This window comes from Chrysochloris asiatica, unplaced genomic scaffold (assembly GCF_000296735.1).
Source record: "Chrysochloris asiatica unplaced genomic scaffold, ChrAsi1.0 scaffold00008, whole genome shotgun sequence".
NCBI classification, from domain to species: domain Eukaryota; kingdom Metazoa; phylum Chordata; class Mammalia; order Afrosoricida; family Chrysochloridae; genus Chrysochloris; species Chrysochloris asiatica.
The window spans coordinates 35,340,441-35,359,727 of NW_006408526.1; the positions used below are offsets into that span (position 1 = coordinate 35,340,441).

Genomic DNA, 19,287 nt, shown 5'->3' on the forward strand with positions numbered 1-19,287 from the left:
AACAACAAGAGGTTTCTAAAGCTGTCAATCTTTGCTGAAGCAAAAAGCCTCATGTTTCTCCCAAGGAACGGCTGATGGGCTTGAACTGCCGATCTTATTGATTCACAGTCCAGTGTTTATACTACTGCACTCCTATTAGTAGGTAATTTGTGTTTATAAAACAAAATTTGTACAGAAACATATATGTGATAGCAGTTGCTGTCTAGCCAACCTCATCTCATGGTGGTCCCATGCATGTGAGAGTAGAACTGTGCATAGTTCTAGGGCTTGTACATAGGGCTGTACAGTGGCTGAGTTTTTGGAATTAGGTTGCCAGACCCTTCTTCTGCACTGCTGCTGACTTGGATTCAAACTGACATCCTTTCTGTTATCTGCTGAGCATGTGAACCGTTTGTACCACCCTCCATCTCATATTCCTCATTCACCAAGTGTCCTTTCCCAGTTGGTAACCACTATTATTAGTGTTTTGTATATCCTTCCAGACATATACAGTATGTCTATGTACATACAACATAACACTGGAACTTGAATTATCAGTGGTTTGTGTTATCCATAGACCCTGAGATGGATAATGAAATTAACGTTAGTTCCAGATTTTATTTGTGATATTATGACTGTGAATAGGCAAGGAGGAGGTGTGTAAAGTGCCATATATAAAATAGTGTTACTCTTTGCTAAGGCCTGGTGGAAGAAAACTCATTCTCCTTTCATTTCGAGGGCTCCTGAGGGCCAGAAGAGCAACTTGTAGCTTGGAAGGATGGTGGAGAACAGTTCTTTGGAGACATAAACCTCAGGTTTGTGAGAATATCAGAATATAGGTGTCATGGATCTTCGTTTTCACTTGCATTCTTTTCAAGAACAGTTTTCTTTTTATGCTGTAAAATGAAGTTAATAGTATACATAACAAGTTGCTTTGAGATCTGCAATCCAGGAGGTAGGTCCTGATAACATCTAACCTCTCACATGAAAAGGTGTACAGTGTTGGCATATTTTATTGTCAGACTGTGGTTTGCTCCTCTTTAGCGATGACAGCCATATTTGTATTGTCATTTGTATCCTTGGACAGAGATAGATGAAGCTAGTCCTTGTACTAGTCCCTGTAATGAGGGGACACAGGGACATTCTAATAATCTGGAGAATAGATAATTTCAAAACAGAACGTCTTTACCTTTGCTATGTATTTATTTGGAGTCCTGGTGTGGCGCTATAGGTGAGCTCTGGACTGCAAGGTCGGTTTGTACCTCAAGGTTGGTGGTTCAAATTCTCCATCTGCTCCTTGGAAACCGTATACAGGGTCGATATGAGAACTGTTGATACGGAACCGACTCAGTGCAACTTAACAACAACAACATGTATTTATTTAGTCTTTTTTTGTGAAGCATTAGTTTACTTTCCTAATTAAATTTCGTTCAGGCCAAAGTAAAATGAGTTTGTATTCTTTGAGCAGAAACTGGCTGACAGGGGAGATGGCTGGCATCAGTATACTTGGGGGCAGTCAGTTTGGGGTTTAGAAGTTTTGACTGTAATTCACTTACAGATAGCTGAGAATCGACTGCATAGAAATGTAGGAGGGGGACTTAAAAAAAGTTCATGGAGAAGTGAGATTGAAAGAAAGATAATGGATTTTTTCCATAAACTTTTTGAAGCTTCCTCAAATTAAAACAGCTATATTACACTGACTTTTTCTCAGTTAAATTAGATTTAGTTGTGATGGAAAACAAAGGAGAGACTATTTTGATTTGAATATTTGGGGATTGGTATTTCTCCAGAGGATTTCCTGGGTGATGCAAATGGTTAATGAGCTCAGCTAATAACTGAAAGGTTGGAGGTTTGAGTCCACCCAGAGGGGCTTTGGAGTAAAGGCCTGGTGATCTTACTTTTCTGAAAAGCCAGCCACTAAAAACCTTATGGAATACTGTTCTACTCTGACACACATGGGGTCTTGATGAGTTGGAATCGACTCAGAGGCAACTGGTAAAACCCAAAAACTCCAAAAGTAGTCTGGGCTGCAGGAGTGTGAGGCTGTTTCTGGATATACCCAAGGCCTTCCTGTGCATCCTTAAGGTGTGCCAGAATTCATCGGCAGATGGCATCTCCAGTCTAGCCACGTAGATGCAGAAATCAATTTCTCTCCGTTTAAAACGAGCCACAGTTAATTTCGACCTAATTTATTGGTTTATCGACCTGTAAACCTTGGGCCTTCGAAGAAGTGGTGTGGGCAGCCTTCTAGCAGTGAAGTGGCTGATGATGCTAAAGAAGGCATGGGGACTGATGATGGGGGTGTCTTTCAGGGCTGCTTCCATGCCAGATCCTACTGTTCCAAAGCCTCAGGCTTTGATTGTAATGTACAGGATGTTTTGTGCGTTCTGGGGTGGGTGTCATGAAAACAGGACTTCCTATCAGTCATGACTACAGTGTTGTTGTGAGTTTCCATCGAGTTGATCCTGCTCCTGGTGCCTGCATATGTGCCGTGCTTACACTTCTGGGTGGGTTTCTAGCCACCAACCTTCAGCTAATAGTTGAGTTTTAAAAATAATGACAAAATTCCATTACCTACTGTTCTAATGCTGTAGCCAAGAGCTGGAAGGTCCTACCATGCCTTCCCAAGCACGGAACTCTGCAGTAGAACTTTCTGTAATGGTGGCAGCAGTCGAATTACTTACCATATATGGCCACTGAGCTCTTGAGATATGGCTACTGTGCCTGAGAAACGGAATTTTCTTTGATTTAATTTTAATTCCTTTCAATTCAAGTTTAAAGAGCCCTATGTGGTGCTATGGGCTAATGCATCAGACTGCAAAGTCATTTGGACTTCAAGGTTGGTGGTTCAAGCTCACCAGCAACTCCTTGGAAACCCTATACAGGGTCGCTATGGGTCGGAATCGACTCAGAGGCACTTAACAACAATAACATGTAGATATTGATTGCAGGCTGTGAGAGACCTCCCTTTCCCAGTGGTAAGGTAACCTCTCCCTCACTGAGAGAGAAGCTGTGGTTACAGCAGGGGCCCCCATTGGCTTCTTAGTAACGCAGGCATGCAGACAGAGAGGGTTGAGGCTGGAGGTGGAACCTCAGGCTTTGGTGCTCACTGACTGCTGAGTTGAGCTTCTTTTCTAGGTAGGACTGCATCTGGGGGTTGAGTGCTCATCTCTAGGGGCATTTCCTCCCCTAAGTGGCTGAAGCAGTGAAGGCTCACCTGTGGTCCCGCCTTGCACAAACAGCACGCTGGCATCCGGGCCCTGCTAAGGTGCTGTGCAAATCCTTTGCATTCTGTTTAGCAACAGGCAATGTAAACTGTGCCTTAACTGTGGGGCCATCTCCCCACCGCTGCCCTCAGCTTCCTGTGCTCTTATTGATTTACCTCGACGACGACGTAGCTGGGTCTGTCTTTCATCCTTCCTACCCTTCAGGCGGGCATGAAGACAAATAGCACAGGCGTGTGCTGTCCATCATTATATATCCCCCTCCCCCTGTTGCAGACTGACCCTGCAACTTAGCATGCCTTTGCTGTTGCTGCTGCTGCAGGCTTTTGGCTTACAAAATCAGGACCTTTCAGGATGATTAATCTCCAGTCCCCTGAATTAGATTAAAATCACAGTGACGAATTCTCAGAAAGGCAGCCTGATGTGATTATGTCCCAAAGATGAGTGGCAGACAAGGGCAGTAAAAGATGCACGTCTATCAAATGCATCTTATGCCGGGGAGGGGCCAATGTGCTATTTATAGCTTTTTTTTTTTTTTTTTTCAAATGAGCAAGGTAACTGATATTGCTTTTGTTATTTGGGAAAGAGATGAGCTCGCTGAGTAGAAAGTCAGCTAAGATGTTATGTGAAGTAAATGTGGGTTTTGACCCATGAGTGGGCCTTGCCCTGGGACGTTTAATATATTTGTGTGTACTGAAGGGAATTTCATCCCAATGTGATGGGCTGGGGAGCTAGGAAAGAGTGTCATGATGAAAATTTCAAGTCCTAGGAAACCTCTGTGGTCAGAAGGAGAGCCCCTTGGTGGTGCCAATGGTGAACATGCTCAATTGTTAACCAAAAGGTTGGGGGTTCAAGTCTACCCAGAGGTACCTCAAAAGAAAGACCTGGCGATCTAAATCCAAACAATCAGCCATTGAAAATCTCACGGAGTGTGATTCTGTTTGAACAACCATGAGGTCTCCATGAGTTGGAATTGACTCCATTGCATCTGGAGGGAGTGGTAGTGGTACCCAGAGGAATTGGGGGAAACGTGGAAGAGCTTGGCCAGCTTGGGTAAAAGTACTCTCAGGAGGACACCTGGCTACTTCAGGGACTATCTCTGGGGAGATGGCAAGTGGGTGCCTCAGTGATGAGAAGTTTTGGCTGAAGCTGTGGAATTTGGAGTCTGGATAGTAAAGGGTACTGTTTCTGTAGGAGTCCAGAGGCCTCATATTGGCAGGCAGTTCCCTGTGGGTTTGCCCCGGGAACCTGGGGAGAAAGGGTTGTTGGGGTAGAGCCAGGATCCAGGGCGTGGGGACAGATCGGAGGTGGATGAGCGATCTGTGAAACTCGGAGCCTTTGGGAGAGATGTGAATGTTTTCAGCCTGTGCTCAACTAATTGAGTAATGTGAGACTCTGTACCTACGACTCACCTCATCTGTATATATTTTGTTCCTTGAAATTCTCTCATTGTGTAGTAGAAAAAGAGGGGGAAAAATGCATTGAACTGTGCATGTGGTTTGCTGAATTTGGCAAGGTGTTCTGCTGGTGCCCCATGGTTAGGAACACCATACAAACAGGGCCAAAGCCTTGAATGTTTAAAGAAGAAAACACAGGGAGTGGATGTGTACGGTTGGATAGAGGCAAACGAGCAAAGTCAGGGAGTTAAGCAAGTGGAGGGGTGTCTGTGAGGCATCTTCCTGTCTCCTTGTCTACCTGGTGGCTCAGAGAACGTCTCATACATATCACTATATTGTATAGAAGTCAAGGATCAAGTCTTGAGGATAGAATGTTCCAGTGCTTTTCCTTTGGTGTGAAGAGAGGGCTAGAAAACAGCGTAACCTTTCTGAGGAGCCTTGGGACCCAACATTGAGTTCCCTCAGGCCTCTGTGCTCCACAAAAGCTCCTAGTGTTTTGCCATTTCACATACGTCATTCCTCCTATTTCTAACCCCGGTGATGCTAGTATTAATTGTTTACGTGGAGTCATTTTGTGAAGAATGACTTATTTTGGCAAAGAGCAATTTGGCAGCTATGAAAAAAATCATGTTTTGGCATTTTGAAGTTTATGAAATATGTTTAGGTATAAAACCTCACTTGATTGGTTTTCTCATTTTATAGGTAGGTGAGCTCAGAAAGGTGAAGTGACTTGTCTAAAGCTGTGTTGTTGTTGAGCTGCCTTTGAGTGGGCTCCAGACTCAAAGGGACCCCACATTTAGCAGTGTGAATGCTCGCCAGTCCTGTGCCCTTCCCATGATTGAGTGCAGATTGGACTGTTGTGACTCACAGAATTTTCATTGGCTGATTTTTTGGAAGTGGGTCACCAGGCCTCTTCCTAATACAGTTTAGTCTGGCATCACAGCAAACCACAACCCTCCCCTGGCAGATGGGTGGTGGCTGTGCATGAACTGCACTAACTGGGAATTGAACCCTGGTCTCCTGCATTGAAGGTGAGCATTCTACCGCTGAGCCACCACTGCCCTCACTCAGTTATACAGCTAGTAAATGGTAGAGATCAACCCTCTAACCTAAGCCTTCTGACTTGTTTCAGGTTTACTCTGCCACTCTCATAAATCATACTGAAAGCCTTGCTTTCAGACAGGGCCCACCACCTTTTCTGCTGTGGAGAATTCTTTCTTCCTGTCTGCTCCTGGTTCCCACTCAAAAGAAAAACCCACTAGAAACAAAACACACAAAAAAACTAACAACCCTAGAAATTTCATATAATTCTGCCATCTCATTGGCTGTTATTGTCTAGTTACACTGATTGTCTTTAACTTTTCAGATATGACAGTCCCCTCTCCCCTGGGCCTGCCCACCTCTGCCTCCTTTCTCCTGGGGCTCATCTTTTTGTTGTCAACGGGTGTGTCTTGTCTTCAATAAAACCTCACTGTATCCCACATGAGGTTGTGTTCTCTGTTAAACAACTCTGATTTAATCATTATCTGTGAAATTAGTTGTCTATTATCTGTTACCTCTACTAATTTATGAGCAATGAGGCCTTAGAAGCTAGGTTTGCCTGCTGTTTTCCTTACATCTAGCATAGTAAATGGTATATAATAAGTGTTCAATAAATATTTATTTAATGAGTCAGGAGAGTCATGGAAAGTGGATGGTTCAGGGTCAGTTTGAAGAACACATAGAATTAGTTTTGAGTCCACAGTCAAGCCTCATGTTGGCAAGCCCTGGCTAACACATTGAAATCTCTTTGACTTCTTAACCTTACCTGCAAAATACGGAAATTGGTGTCGATGCTCTCTGGGATTCCTTCTGACCCTGGTATTTTGTTCTTTTCAATGCTTGTTGTTAGGTACCGCTGGGTTTGTTTTGATTCATAGCAACCCTATGTACAACAGAACAAAACACTGCCCAGTCCTGCTCTACCCTCACAGTTGCTGCTATGTTTGAACCCATGGTGGCAGCCACTGTGTCATTACATCTCTTTGAAGGTCTTCCTCTTTATTACTGACCTTGTACTTTACCAAGTGTGGTGTCCTTCTCCAGAGACTGGTCCCTCCTGGTAAAATGTCCAAAGTATATGAGACAAAGCCTCACCATCCTCTCTTCTAAGAAGCATTCTGACTATACTTCTTCAAAGACAGATTTGCTCTTTCTTCTGACAGTGCGTGGTCTATTTAATACTTTGCTAGTATCATAATTCCAAGGCATCATTTCTACTTTAGTCTTTCTTATTCACTGTATGGCTTTCGTATACACATGAGGGGACTGAAAATACCATGGCTTGGGTCAGGTGCTACCTTAGTACTCAAAGTGAGATCTTTGCTTTTGAACACTTTAAAGAGGTCTTTTGCAGAAGATTTGCCCAATGAAATAAGTCATTTGATTTCTTGACTGCTGCTTCTTCCATGAGCGTTGATGGTGGAGCCAAGTCAAATGAAACATTTGATAACTTGAATCTTTCCTTCCTTTATTATGATGTCACTTACTGGTCTAGTAGTGAGGATTTTTGTTTTCATTATTTTGAGGTGTGATCCATATTGAAAACTGTAGTCTTTGATCTTTATCAGAACGTGCTTCAAATCCTCTTTATTTTCAGTAAGCAAGGTTGAGTCAGCCGTATATCACAGGTTGTTAGTGAATCTTCCTCCTATCCTGATGCCACATTCTTCTTCATATAGCCCAGATTCCCAGATTACTTGCTCAGCACAAAGACTAAATAAATAAGTTTGAAAGTATATAACCCTAACACATGTTTAAAAAAATTTTTTTTAACTATAGTATTTTAAACTGTGTAGTATTCCCTTGTACTATTCGAACAACTGCTTTTTGATATATGTGCAGCTTCCTCATGAGCACAATTGAGTTATCTGGAATTCCTATTCTCACAGTGTTATGATCGACATCATCCGATGCCTTTGCACAGTCAACGAAACACAGGTAAATATCCTTCTGGTATCCTCTGCTTTCAGCCAAGATTCCCATCTGATGTTAGCGATGATATCGCTCGCTCTACATCCTTTTCTTACTTTTCCTGCTAACCAACCTGTAAATTAACCCACTGCCGTTGAATTGATTCTGACTCATAACGATGCTATAGGACAGAGTAGAACTGCTCCATAGGGTTTCCTAGACCATAAATCTTTACACGGGCAGACAGCCAATGGTGGGTTTGAATCGTAGTGTTAGTGGCCCGATATAGAACTCACTGCTCCACCAGGGGTCCATACCTGGTAAATTAAGGGGTGATTGATTATTTTCATGACAAAGCGATTTTTCACAGGTTTCTTTTAATAAGGAATCCTCCTGGAACAGCAAAGCATATTATTTGTCAAAAGGCATAGTGTTGATGAGGAAATGGTAAACTGGTTCTTTCTGCCAAGAATCAATCAGAAATGAACTGATACTGTAAATCAAGGAGGATATAATTATCACACTTTTGGTAAAGAGAAAGGAAAATGCTTAATTTTTAATTTGCAGGGAGCTGATAGCGTCAATGAAGGAGTTAGTAGTGAAATACTAAAGCTTTAGTTCAAGGTCATTCTTAGAATTGATATTTCATTTTGCAGAAGTCTATTCTCCATCCCTTCACATCCCCATCTGCAAAATGGGCAGCCTGCATTTATCAGAAGAGTAGTTAGTGAGTTCTGTGGGTAAAGCATCCTTGTGCAGATACACAGGTCAGATGAGTGAATTGAAAGGACAGGAACAAGGGACTGTCTGCAGGGAGCTCATAAACTGGATTTCGACTCTCCATCTGAGATGGAGCTTCCTGGGAAGATAATGAGGTTACTAAATATAGTGAGGACACAGCCTTGAAAGGGATACAAGGACAATTAGTATACCCAGCATTTAGGTCTAGCAAAAGGATGCTTGGAGAAAACTTTTGTTATTCTTGGATCTTAAGCATCTGCCTTTGGTTTCCTCAGGCCCATTGTATAGTCAGGGGATCTAGTGGCTGCCTCTGTCCTCATACTTGAAGGACAGGGTATTTGCTTTACACTTTATTGTAGAATTTAAAAAATGCTTCTTTGTGTTCCACTGCGAGTGAATCGGAGAAATGAACCAGCCGGCCTTATTTGTCTTCCTGGTGCTATGTTCTGGCAAGAAACTGTGTGGGAGTAGTGAGGACTTCAAGCTGTGGTGTCTAGGACATCCTGATCTTTAGATGTGACCAATTTGAAAAGGTAACGGCAGGAGCAACAGATGGAGACTGTGTGTGACCCTCAGCTCCTGAATAAGTGTCGGCAACATACAGATTTTGGTGGTTTTATTGTGAATTCATTATTGGTTCAGACTTGAAACAGTGATTAGCTTCCCTGTGAAGTCCTCTATGGACTTTAAAACCGAAACCAAACCAGTGTTGTTGAGTTGATCACAATGCATGGAGATCCCATGCATGTCAGAGTAGAGCTCTCCACAGGGTTTTTTGTTTTCTTTTCTTTACATTTGATTTTAAGGTTAATTTATTCCTGACCCATATGTTTTTTTATTTCTTTAGTTTCTTCTGAGGTATCTTTTTCTTCTGGGCAACCTCCTCTTCTGGTTTAGGAACAATTTGTTCCTTTTCAGTGAGGATCATCTCAGTGTGGCAGGGGAAGGTCCTGTAGGGGTTGATCCGACTATGGGCTCTGTGAGGTCAGTGGCATATCTTGGGGGCTTTGTTGACTTGGTTGTGCTCAATGACTTGAGAATCCACATCTAAACCCTTAAGCTGAGTATTGCTCTCTGAATTTTTTAGCATGTGCAGTTATTTTTGGGCCACTGACCCTGTGTCCACCCCACTGTTTGGCCTGGGCACACCTACCAACGCCAACATTTTCACATTGGAATGGTATACATTGTTTCTGCAAAGTGACATCTTTTAGGTACTTGGTGGCTTTTTGTATATGCAGGCCCTTGATAGCCTGGGCAGTTTGAGCCTCGTGATTGGCGTGATTTTGTGGTGTCGTATGGGGCAAGTGAGTAATAAACCATTTTGTGAGATTACAGGAAGAGCTTTCAAAGACTGAATTTTTTGGAAGTAGATCACTAGGTCTTTCTTCGTTGGCACCTCTGGGTGGATTTGAACCTCCACTGTTTTTGTTAGTAGCTGAACTCTTAACCATTGTACTATCCAGGGCCTGCTCAATGCACTGTAACAGGCAAGAAATGATATAAGAGCCTCAGAATGTCCGGCACAGAGTAGGCCTCAGTGCATACTTAATCGGTAAGTGAATGCATGTGGAACCAGTGTCTTCATAAAACAAGGAATCTATTTGCCATATTTTCTATTTACAACAACCCAGGACTTGAGGATTGGCTAGTGGCAGGTTCTTCCCTTCACTCTGCCTAATAAATAGGGGGTAGACCATTCACCCTCTTTGGATTAGCAGGGCTTGCTGAGAGACTGAGCAACAACATGTGGGGGTGCTTTGGACCTGTGTGAAAGGAGGCACAGAGGAGGGTTAAGGTGTGGGTGGTGGCAACCATTTGAGCTGGGAGGTGACACTGGCCCAAGCCAGCAACTACTGTCTGGGGTGGGAAGCCAGTGCTGACGTCGACGCTCTGCAGATCCGAGGGACAGCTCTTGAAGGATCCCTTTGGCCAGACACCCAGTTCTCCGCCTGCCTCTTCTGTGACTCATTCTAGCTGGCGTATTTTGGTAGCATGAAGAATCTAGATGAGATGAAAGAAGCAATTCCTAAGAGTGGGAACTCATAGGGTCTGAATCAGCATTTAAGAAATATATTGTTCTTTATATAGTTCATTTTTTTTTTTTTAATTTGTTGAGGTGAAATTCACATAACATGAAGTTCCCATTTTAAAGTATACATTTCAGTGGCATTTAGTACATTCTCAATGTTGTACAAGCACCACCTGTGTCTATTCCTAAGATCATTTCATCATTTAAAAATAAAACCACTAAGCAGTTGCTTTCCATGCCCCTGTCTCTTTAGTCCCTGGCAACCATGAGTCTGCTTGCTTGCATCTGTAGATGTAACAATTTTGGCTATTTCCTATAAATGGAATCATATAACATGTGATCTTCTGGCTGGCTTCTTTCACTTAGCATCATGTTTTGGTGGCTCATCTATTTTGTAGCAGTATCAGTAGGGCTTGGAGTTTTAATATCAACTCAGAATACCAAAGAGGTAGTGGTGGTTCCATGGTAGAAGACTGTCTTCCTTGGAAAAGACCTGAAAGAACATTGGTAGCGTAATGGATTCCACGCTGGGCTGCTAACTGCAAAGTCTACGGTTCGAACCAGCAAGTTGCTCCATGGGAGAAAGATGAGACTTTCTGCTCCCATACAGATTTACAGCCTCAGAAACCCTATACAGGGTGGCTGTAAGTAGGAACCAACTTGGTGGCACACAACTATGCCCATCACCATGTGGGAGACCTGGGTTCAGTTCCCAGCCAATGCACTTCATTGGTTTTCACACCCATCTGTTAATGGAGGCTTTCCCCGCCCCTAACTTTTTATTGTAAATAGAGTAAAGGTTTGCAGACAAGATCATCAGCTTTACATTCAAGAAATTATACACTTTGTTTTATCTCAATGATTATAATCCCCTTCCTGCAACAACTGTTATCCTACTTCCTCCCTGTGACTCCCCATTTACAATCTTATATTTCACAAATGAACAAAGCAGAAATATTTGATGTACACATACAAAACCAAAAATAATATGTTCATGTAAATGTCCTTAAGGGTACAATCTGCTAGTTAGCTTCTTGCCCGCAGGCACACAACCTTTCTGAGTCCATGAGCCTAGAGCCCGCAGCTGCTGTCTCTCCATGCCACTGCCTCTGCCGCATTCTCTGCTGTCACCCCTTCTCTAGGTAAGGATTTCACGTTCCACCCATGCTCTTCCTTCTTGATGGTCCTGGGATCATCTGTTCCTGAAATAGTTCATCCCTGAAATAATTTGTCCCTTTTAGTTACACACATCTTCTACAATTACAGTTGTGAAAATTACAATTAATCCTGGTAACAATTACTCATAATTGAATCATAAAATCCTATCACCATCATTCTCCATCCCCTTTCATCAGATCCATCCGGAGAAGAGGAAAACGATAAACCACTTTGTGCCTTTATAGCCCCCATTTTTGATAACCAGTGTCTAGATTGCCCATCCTTATCAACCCAGTGCACAGAGGAAACAGTCTTGTTCCTTGATATAAGAATCCTTCCATTCCAGTTGGAATTTTGAGCATTCATAAGCAAAAGTGTAGTTCATCAAATTTGCTGGTACAGTATCAAATGGAGTCCTGATGTAGCGCTGTGGGTTAATGGACTGCAAAGTTGTACTGGACTGCAAAGTCGATTTGATCTGCAAGGTTGGTGGTTCAAACTCACCGGTCACTCCTTGGAAACCATATACAAGGTCGATGTGGGTTGGAACCGACTTGACGGCACTTAACAACTACAACAGTTTCAAACATCTTTATCTTCATCTGGTTAAGTTCTGGTCAGTTAGCCATCGAAGCTAGGAAAAATGGGTACTAGCTGCAAATTTGGGAATTCATGCACACCTCCCTGCAGTTTAGAGCAGCTGGCTGCTTCACTCTCAGCCCTAGACCCAGGGGCTAGGTCAGTGCCCATGGGCTTAGGAGTTCACACATCTTCCTAAACGTCAGACCAGCTAGCTCTTCATCTTCTCTCAAGATTGATGGGTGTCAGTAGAACATGGCCAAACTTAACTCAGGTCTTCATTGTTATATTTCCCCCACTTCCACTCACAAGTAGGCCCAGGTGGTCACCAGCAAGCATATTAGACTGCTAGAAGGTTCCCTTTGAGTTTCAGTTCTAGCAGGGGGTTTTCCCTGATGGGCTGATTTTTCTTGCCTTGATATCTACAAAGAAAACTGTTTGCTTGAAATTCAAACAGTCAGTTTTTTTCTTGCAGGTTTGTCTTTCAATAAGAATCTTCTGTTCTCCCAGCAATTTTGGGTTGGTCTGCATGTCTTTTCAAGTGAGGACATCCCAACTCAGAAGGTTCTGGGTGGGGCTCAAAATTCCATCTAAGGCCTCATATACTACAAAGGCTTAACAGGAAACCTATTTCCCTGGATAAATTCTAATTCCCCATTTAGCAAATTCAATCCAGTTATAGACTGAAGGTGGGCTTACAAGCTTTCTGTCATCATAATTTTCAATATTCGTTTCTATCACACATAAATGCCTATTTTACAATAGTAGGCAGGGGAAACCAATATCCACAGGACAGTCAAACACATAAACATGTTTTACCTTTACCCACTCAGCCTGTGCCTCGCTCCAGAAACTGTTGTTCCAAGGTTGTATATAAATCACTATTTACCTGTATCCCATTTAGCCCATGCACACCTCTCTAAGTCTTCCCCTGTCTTCATTGTTCATCTGCCACTCCTTCTTGTGTATCCCCCCCCTGTGTATATTGCCCTCCCCATCCTCTGAGCTAGTATGTGTGTACCCTTTAGCTGGTGAATTACTCTCCCCTCCCTTCCACCCCTGGCAACCATTAAACAATGTTTCGTACGGAAACCTTTTCTTAAGCTTTACATTAATGGTCTCATGCAATATTTGTCCTTTTGTGATTGACTGTCCACCAGGTTCATCTATGTTATGAGGTGTTTTGCAGATTCATTGTTATTCTTCAATGGTACTCTTCAGTGTTCAATAGTATTCCATTGTGTATATGTACCAGTTTGTGTATACATTCTTTCATTGATGGGCACTTTTTGTTATTGTGAAGAGTGCAGTGATGAATACGGTGTGCATACTTGTGTTCTGGCTTGTATTTCTTGTGAGTATATACCGAGTAGAGGAACTGCCAGGTCATAAGGTATTTCTTCTTCTAACTTTCTGAGGAAGCACCATACCATTTTCCAAAGTGGCGGAACCAGTTTATAGTCCCACCAGCAATGTAGGAGGGTCCCAGTCTCACCACACCTTTGCCAGCATTTGTTGTTTTGGTTTTTTTTTTTATTATTATTTTTTTAACTTTTTTGTTAATGCTGGTGTGAGATGATATCTCATTGTTTTGATTTGCATTTCTCTAATGGCTAATGATCATTTCCATATGTTGGCTGCTTGATTGTCTACTTTGATGAAGTGTCTGTTCACTTCCTGTGCTTGTTTGTAGTTTTCTTTAAGTTTCAGAGATTAGTCCCTTGTCTGATCTATTGTTGCAAACATTTTTTTCCTATCTGTGGGTTCCCTTTGTACTTTTTTAGTGCAGTCTTTTGAAACACAAAGAGTCTATAATTTCTAGGAGGTCCCAGTCATCTATTTTGTCTTTTACTGTTAGTGTGTTGCTTGCAATGTTTGATAGTATATGTGTGCCATGTATCAGAGCCTCTAAGTTTGCCCGTATTTTTTCATTGATGTTCTTTATAGTTTTAGGTTTTACATTGTGATCTTTATTAATCCATGTTGAGTTTGTTTTCGTATATGGTGTGAGACACGGGTCTTGTTTCATTCTTTTGCATATGGATTTCCAGTTTTGCCAGCACCATTTATTGAAGAAACTATCTCTTTCCCATTTAATGCATTATGGCCCATGTTCAAAGATCAGTTTGACAGTATGTGGATGGATTTACCTCTGGGTTCTCAATTCTGTTCTACTGGATCTGTGTATCAGACTGTTGTGACCACTGTGACTGTGTAGTTTTTGAGATCAGTGCCTCTAACCTCCTTGTTGTTCTTAAGCAGTGCTTTGCGCACACAGGGTCTCTTTTCCTTTCCATATAAAGTTTGTGACAATTTTTTTCCATCTCTTTAAAGAATGCTGTTGGAATCTGTAGATTGCTTTGGGTAATAGAGGCTTGTATGTTATGATGATGTTGAACTTTCAGGGTAAGATGGACTAGGAAGAAAGACCTGGTGATCTACTTCCAATGAAAACATCCGTAAATGATCATGGGGATGGTGCAGGACCAGGCAGTGTTTAGTTCTGTTGTGTAAGGGATCACCGTAAGTTTCTAGTTCTAAGGCAGCTAATAACAACAAAATCCCCAAAAGACACCCCTGCCCCAAAGTTGAGTCTCTTTAGTCATGCTGTTTAGTCTGACTCTGGGCTTACCAGGAGGCCCATGGGTGGTTAGGTTCATCATTCCCCAATTAAGCCCTATTAGAAACATCTGGTCAGCGGTTCAAATGCACCAGCTGCTTCTCGGAAACCCTATACAAGGTCACTGTGAATTGTTAAGAACCAACTCAACGGCACTTAACAACAACCACTGAAACACCTGGAGTGTGCCTGGGCTTCAGTCAGAGGGATGGTGAGTCAGTAGGTCTGGGGTGGATCCTTCCTTACAAGTGATCTAACATGAATAGGCTTAGGCGCCCCTGGACCAGGTGACCTTCAAGAGTGCGTTCTACCATCTTGAGTTAGCTGGACTCTTAAACTGACTGGAAGCCTAGGAGAGGCTGGGAGCACACCCGAGACCCTGCTTGTTGTCTGGGTGTGGAGATTTCTGTGGCCTAAGGTTTTTCTCCTGTTTGCTGCACCCCCCCTCCCCCAATGCCCCACTCCTGCTGCTTTTACAGCTCTAGTTAATTGTGTCTCATTTATCATGCTTCAGCTACAGCATGCTCCCTGTGAGCTAAGGATGGAAGAGGGAAGGTTGTTCTGCCCTGGGGTTGTGGTTGTAACTGACTGCACATCAAGGTTATATTACTGGAAAAACCACTCTCCCACACCCTCGCAGGCCAGCATCTTCTGGGTTTGTGTTATGCCACCCTCCGCACACTGTTGTGGAGTGGGAAAAGCTGATAAGAGTGATGTGAGAGCCTGCAGCAGCCCCTGAGAGAGCTGGTGGTAGTGAAGGCTCATGGGGAGGAGGCAAAGGGAAGGCTCTGGGGATGGGAGAGGAAAAAAACACGCTGCAAACCTCGGGTGTAGGCAGGGGTGTGAAGCGTGGGACGTTCACTCTTGATAACCCTGCGGGAACAGCCCTGGGCCTCCATATCTTGGTCACTGTCTGAGGAGAGTGAGCAGGCCACTCCAGCTTTGAAAGACTCTTCTCTTTTTTTCCCTGGGGGGTGGGGAGGGGTCATGGTGACAGAACTCATTTCTTTGTGTTCATAAATTTATGGCCTGCCAGCAGCCTGCTGGCCTGCTTCTTCTGAGTGGAGGATTCCTGTAGCTGGCTTTCCACTTATGCTTTTTTGGGGGAGATGGGCACCTGGGTTGCTTTGGGGATCAGCTGTGATCCTCACTGTTGGCTCACCAGGGGACTCATGTGATCGGATGTGCCAAGACGGGAATCTTGCCATTCTTAGGAGCTGGACTGTTAATGTTGGTGTCTGGTGACCCTTTTACAAGCCATTTCTTGCCAGAGACTTTTCAGGCCCCTCCCCACCCCCGAACTGCCCTTATATAATCTACGGTTAGAAATAAAAGACATGTAGTGTCTGTGTGTGTGGGGGGGATTCCCTTTTAAAAGTGTTTTACCCAGCTGGACTCTTCTAGGCTTTCTTTGTTTCAAAAAACAAAACAAAAAAGGTCCTCAGTATTTTGATGCTTGTCCTTTGTCCTCCTCTCCCCTCTCCCCCTGTCATAGGCTTGGGTTGGGGGTGGTGGGTGGTGGGTTTTGTAATCTCAGTTTCTAAGAGTAGGGAAGGAGCTCTGGTAATTTTTTTTTGTTGTTGTTGTTAAGTGCCATCAAGTTGGTTCCAACCCATAGCGACCCTGTACAGGGTTTCTGAGGGTGTAAATCTTTACGGGAGTAGAAAGCCTCATCTTTCTCCCGCGGAGCAGCTGGTAGTTTCAAACTGCTGACTTTGTGGTTCGCAGCCCGATTCGTAACCACTATGCTACCAGAACTCCTTAATGTAATGTAATGGTTACGAATTGGGCTGCTGATCTCAAGGTCAGCAGTTTGAAACTACCAGCTGTTCTGCAGGAGAAAGATGAGGCTTTCTGCTCCCATAAAGATTTTACATCCTCGGAAACCCAGTGCAGGGTCGCTATGAGTCGGAACCGACTCCATGGCACATAACCACCACCACCAGTAAGGAGACTTCCGTGAGTTGTTTTCAGACCTCTTTCCCACTCATTATTGAAAGCTATGTAACCAGTTCAAAGTACCTGCTCATTGTTACCTGCCAGAGGGGCCAGTTTTGGTAGGCCATCTTTGAGGATGTCTATGTTGAATATTGGTAGTTATTTTCATCCTGGACCCTTGATGAACTTGGGCTATTCATCTAGGTTCCTGATGCTTTATTAGATTGTCACTGGCGTGACTGTATTCCCTGGTTCCAAGGGAAGGCCCCGGGTAGTACGAATGATTTGTGTTCCACTACTAAGGAGCTCTGGTAGTGTAGTGGTTATGAATCGGGCTGCGAACCTTAAGGTCAGCGGTTCGAAACTACCAGCCGCTCCGCGGGAGAGTACTTCTACTCCAGTAAAGTTTTACACCCTCGGAAACCCTGTACAGGGTAGCTATGGGTCGGAACTGACTCAACGGCACTTAACAACAACAACTAAGGAGCTCAGGTCTCAGGTATTGTAGTGATTACGAATCGGGCTGTGAACCTCAAGGTCAGCAGTTCAAAACTGCTCGCTGTTTCGTGGGAGAAAGATGAGGCTTTCTGCTCCTGTAAAGATTGATAGCCTTGGAAACACTATACAGGGTCTCTATGGGTAGGAACCGACTCCACGGCACATCATGGCGATGACTAAGTGAAAGGTTGGTTGTTTGAAACCACCCAATTGTACCATGGAAGAAAGCCCTGGCCAATCTTCCATAAAGATTATAGCCAAGGAAACCTTACAGAGTCGTTCTGCTCTAACACAAGGGGTTGCCACGAGACAGGATCAACTTGAAGGCAGTGAGTTTGATTTATTTATTTTTCTAGGCTGCAAGGGAGAAGATGTCTGTGCTGAGCTCCCAGGGCGCTTTTGCGGGTGGGCTCAGATCTTATGCTTGCAGATTTCTTCCCGGAGACTTGGACTGGAAGGAGAAAGGGGAACTAGGAAGGCTGATTTAAGGCTGCAGCAGCTGGTGGAGAATTCCTCATCAGTTTTCTCTCTGTAGCTCGTTGAGTTAGGTAATCTGCTTGGTACTTTATTTTCACTGCTTTGTTGGTGATTGCCTGGACCTCCTCCCATCTTCAGGAGTGGAAGGGACATTTTGGATCAACATATATTCTTGAAAAAATACCAAGGATCTTTTTTTTTTTAATAAAAAGGTCTAATTTCAAATAGTGTATTTCTTAAAAAGAATCGGGATCCTGGATCAGATTAGATGGGTTTAGCTGGAGATGCAAAGTGAAACGGTTAAGGATTAGTTAGCTCCTTTGTCCTCCTGACTGCCAAATTATTGGCACAGGTGTCTCCCTTCTCCCTGGTGACATCTGAGAACACCTCAAGGAGTGGGTGGGAAGGTTAGGGCGTGCGTGCGTGGTGGGTGAGGAAGGGAAGGAGACAGGGAGAGACCAGAGGGGGGAGTGCTTTTTGCACCCAGTCTTGGTAAGACAGACACTGAAAAGACAGGTCTCTGTAGACTTGAGCTTGCATCATTCACTCCAATAGGTGAGGGTGGGACATGCAGTCTGGTATGTGCAGAGGCTACTCGAGGTCTCAGAAGCTTGATCTCCTTTTACATGGGCTAGAGACAGCTCAGGTGGAGGAGGCTGTTGGAAGAGGCTTCTCTCCACTTTGCAAGAAAAAGCACCTGCTCTTCATTTTGGTGGTGGTAGTGTGGGGTTATCCTGATTATGAATGTTACACTGGTTTCAAAAGCTTGAAATTATAGCCAACACTTTGCTATTCTCACAGAGAGGATGGAATTTATTGCCTTGTTCTAAAATTCCAGCGCTTGGACTGGTGTCCACTAGGTAACTGTGAAATGAGAAAAAGTAATGAAGTTTTTCATAAATTTTTTAAAATTTAAAACAAAGAACTTTTTATTCTAGGAGTGTGTTGATAAGTGCTGTTGAGTCAGTTCTGACTTACAGCGCCCCTGAATAGGGTTTCCAAGGAGTGGGTTTGAACTGCCGACCTTGTGGTTAGCAGTCCCATGCTTATCCTGTAGCGCCAATATCCTTACTCAATTTCAGGTGTGTTGAAATCCTCTTTCTTTGAAACAATGATGGTAATTATCAATGATGATTGTATCAGTAAAACAACACTGCCATCTGTGGTTTTCTTCCCCGGCACCCCTGGGTGGACTCGAACTTCTATACTTTTGGTTAGCAGTCAAGTGCATTAATCCTGTGCAACCACTTAACTATGTAATGAAGGAACTCTGGTAGTACATGGCTATCCATGGCTATCAACTGAAAGGTCGGCAGTTCAAACCACCAGCCACTCCAGCAGTGTGCTTCTGTAAAGATGTAAAGATTACAGCCTTGGAAACCTTATGGGGATTTTTTGTTCTACTCTGTCCTAAAGGGTCACTGAGTCAAAATCAGCTTGATGGCAGTGGATTGGGTTTAGCTGTAGAATAGATGAATCCCAGAAGCTCTGTGGTTTAACCCAGCCTATCATCCCTCCATGGAAGTTCAACATGACTGTACATGATTAGCTTAGTGGAGGACCTTCTTCCTCAGGGTGGCAGGTTCCTTCCATCTTGAGGCTCTGCTATCCGTCAGGCCTGTGGACAGGCAAAGAAAACAGTGGATGGTATGCAGTACCTGTGTGGGGCTGCAACTGGTGGTGGTACTGATA

General features: G+C 43.6%; 1 protein-coding gene across 1 annotated transcript in view; it reads left to right on the forward strand.

Annotated features, from left to right (window-relative positions):
* SORL1 (sortilin-related receptor, L(DLR class) A repeats containing) overlaps positions 1–19,287 on the forward strand; it is a 236,220-nt gene that overhangs the window by 5,805 nt on the left and 211,128 nt on the right. The window lies entirely within an intron of this gene.